Source organism: Hypomesus nipponensis, chromosome 10, assembly GCF_054491055.1.
Source record: "Hypomesus nipponensis isolate SF chromosome 10, ASM5449105v1, whole genome shotgun sequence".
NCBI classification, from domain to species: Eukaryota; Metazoa; Chordata; class Actinopteri; order Osmeriformes; family Osmeridae; genus Hypomesus; species Hypomesus nipponensis.
Window position 1 is genome coordinate 752501 of NC_140370.1, and position 2500 is coordinate 755000.

The 2500-nt window shown below is 46.9% G+C and overlaps 9 non-coding genes across 9 annotated transcripts in view; all 9 read left to right on the forward strand.

The window, feature by feature from the left end:
- LOC146269400 (5S ribosomal RNA) overlaps positions 1-41 on the forward strand; it is a 119-nt gene extending 78 nt beyond the window's left edge. Inside the window, exon 1 of the ribosomal RNA XR_014768156.1 lies at positions 1-41. This exon is cut by the window's left edge and continues 78 nt beyond it. This is a non-coding gene — a ribosomal RNA (5S ribosomal RNA).
- Positions 42-215: 174 nt separating this feature from the next.
- LOC146269401 (5S ribosomal RNA) lies at positions 216-334 on the forward strand. The gene has a single exon (XR_014768157.1). It is a non-coding gene; the product is annotated as a 5S ribosomal RNA (ribosomal RNA).
- Positions 335-516: 182 nt separating this feature from the next.
- Positions 517-635, forward strand: LOC146269402 (5S ribosomal RNA). Its single transcript, XR_014767883.1, has one exon. It is a non-coding gene; the product is annotated as a 5S ribosomal RNA (ribosomal RNA).
- Positions 636-813: 178 nt separating this feature from the next.
- LOC146269403 (5S ribosomal RNA) lies at positions 814-932 on the forward strand. The gene has a single exon (XR_014767884.1). It is a non-coding gene; the product is annotated as a 5S ribosomal RNA (ribosomal RNA).
- Positions 933-1116: 184 nt separating this feature from the next.
- LOC146269404 (5S ribosomal RNA) lies at positions 1117-1235 on the forward strand. Its single transcript, XR_014768158.1, has one exon. It is a non-coding gene; the product is annotated as a 5S ribosomal RNA (ribosomal RNA).
- A 178-nt stretch (positions 1236-1413) lies between these two features.
- On the forward strand, positions 1414-1532 carry LOC146269405 (5S ribosomal RNA). The gene has a single exon (XR_014768160.1). It is a non-coding gene; the product is annotated as a 5S ribosomal RNA (ribosomal RNA).
- A 174-nt stretch (positions 1533-1706) lies between these two features.
- On the forward strand, positions 1707-1825 carry LOC146269406 (5S ribosomal RNA). Its single transcript, XR_014768161.1, has one exon. It is a non-coding gene; the product is annotated as a 5S ribosomal RNA (ribosomal RNA).
- A 178-nt stretch (positions 1826-2003) lies between these two features.
- Positions 2004-2122, forward strand: LOC146269407 (5S ribosomal RNA). Its single transcript, XR_014768162.1, has one exon. It is a non-coding gene; the product is annotated as a 5S ribosomal RNA (ribosomal RNA).
- Positions 2123-2304: 182 nt separating this feature from the next.
- On the forward strand, positions 2305-2423 carry LOC146269408 (5S ribosomal RNA). Its single transcript, XR_014767885.1, has one exon. It is a non-coding gene; the product is annotated as a 5S ribosomal RNA (ribosomal RNA).
- The last annotated feature ends 77 nt before the right edge of the window (positions 2424-2500 follow it).

Here is a 2500-nt window from a genome sequence, read left to right on the forward strand (position 1 = left end):
TTGGATGGGAGACCGCCTGGGAATACCAGGTGCTGTATGCTCTTTTGCTCATTCACTTAGAAATTGACATCTTGCAATATGCACAAGTAGTCCTTCATGAAAGGGGCTGGAAGCTGTTTTCATTTTGACATGAGAGAGAGCGAGAGAGAGACTACCTTGCATTGTCAATTGCTAAATTTGTATATGGATAAGTAGCCTATGGTTGTCAACTTATTTCGTACGGCCATACCAGCCTGGCAACGCCCGATCTCGTCTGATCTCGGAAGCTAAGCAGGGTCGGGCCTGGTTAGTACTTGGATGGGAGACCGCCTGGGAATACCAGGTGCTGTATGCTCTTTTGCTCATTCACTTAGAAACTGAAATCTTGCAATATGCACAAGTAGTCCTTCATGAAAGGGGCTGGAAGCTGTTTTCATTTTGACACGAGAGAGAGAGAGAGAGAGAGAGAGAGACCACCTTGCATTGTCAATTGCTAAATCTGTATATGGATAAGTAGCCTATGGTTGTCAACTTATTTCGTACGGCCATACCAGCCTGGCAACGCCCGATCTCGTCTGATCTCGGAAGCTAAGCAGGGTCGGGCCTGGTTAGTACTTGGATGGGAGACCGCCTGGGTATACCAGGTGCTGTATGCTCTTTTGCTCATTCACTTAGAAACTGAAATCTTGCAATATGCACAAGTAGTCCTTCATGAAAGGGGCTGGAAGCTGTTTTCATTTTGACACGAGAGAGAGAGAGAGAGAGAGAGACTACCTTGCATTGTCAATTGCTAAATCTGTATATGGATAAGTAGCCTATGGTTGTCAACTTATTTCGTACGGCCATACCAGCCTGGCAACGCCCGATCTCGTCTGATCTCGGAAGCTAAGCAGGGTCGGGCCTGGTTAGTACTTGGATGGGAGACCGCCTGGGTATACCAGGTGCTGTATGCTCTTTTGCTCATTCACTTAGAAACTGAAATCTTGCAATATGCACAAGTAGTCCTTCATGAAAGGGGCTGGAAGCTGTTTTCATTTTGACACGAGAGAGAGAGAGAGAGAGAGAGAGAGAGACCACCTTGCATTGTCAATTGCTAAATCTGTATATGGATAAGTAGCCTATGGTTGTCAACTTATTTCGTACGGCCATACCAGCCTGGCAACGCCCGATCTCGTCTGATCTCGGAAGCTAAGCAGGGTCGGGCCTGGTTAGTACTTGGATGGGAGACCGCCTGGGAATACCAGGTGCTGTATGCTCTTTTGCTCATTCACTTAGAAATTGACATCTTGCAATATGCACAAGTAGTCCTTCATGAAAGGGGCTGGAAGCTGTTTTCATTTTGACACGAGAGAGAGAGAGAGAGAGAGAGACCACCTTGCATTGTCAATTGCTAAATCTGTATATGGATAAGTAGCCTATGGTTGTCAACTTATTTCGTACGGCCATACCAGCCTGGCAACGCCCGATCTCGTCTGATCTCGGAAGCTAAGCAGGGTCGGGCCTGGTTAGTACTTGGATGGGAGACCGCCTGGGAATACCAGGTGCTGTATGCTCTTTTGCTCATTCACTTAGAAATTGACATCTTGCAATATGCACAAGTAGTCCTTCATGAAAGGGGCTGGAAGCTGTTTTCATTTTGACATGAGAGAGAGAGAGAGAGAGACTACCTTGCATTGTCAATTGCTAAATCTGTATATGGATAAGTAGCCTATGGTTGTCAACTTATTTCGTACGGCCATACCAGCCTGGCAACGCCCGATCTCGTCTGATCTCGGAAGCTAAGCAGGGTCGGGCCTGGTTAGTACTTGGATGGGAGACCGCCTGGGAATACCAGGTGCTGTATGCTCTTTTGCTCATTCACTTAGAAACTGAAATCTTGCAATATGCACAAGTAGTCCTTCATGAAAGGGGCTGGAAGCAGTTTTCATTTTGACACGAGAGAGAGAGTGAGAGAGAGAGACCACCTTGCATTGTCAATTGCCAAATCTGTATATGGATAAGTAGCCTATGGTTGTCAACTTATTTCGTACGGCCATACCAGCCTGGCAACGCCCGATCTCGTCTGATCTCGGAAGCTAAGCAGGGTCGGGCCTGGTTAGTACTTGGATGGGAGACCGCCTGGGAATACCAGGTGCTGTATGCTCTTTTGCTCATTCACTTAGAAACTGAAATCTTGCAATATGCACAAGTAGTCCTTCATGAAAGGGGCTGGAAGCTGTTTTCATTTTGACACGAGAGAGAGAGAGAGAGAGAGAGAGAGACCACCTTGCATTGTCAATTGCTAAATCTGTATATGGATAAGTAGCCTATGGTTGTCAACTTATTTCGTACGGCCATACCAGCCTGGCAACGCCCGATCTCGTCTGATCTCGGAAGCTAAGCAGGGTCGGGCCTGGTTAGTACTTGGATGGGAGACCGCCTGGGTATACCAGGTGCTGTATGCTCTTTTGCTCATTCACTTAGAAACTGAAATCTTGCAATATGCACAAGTAGTCCTTCATGAAAGGGGCTGGAAGCTGTT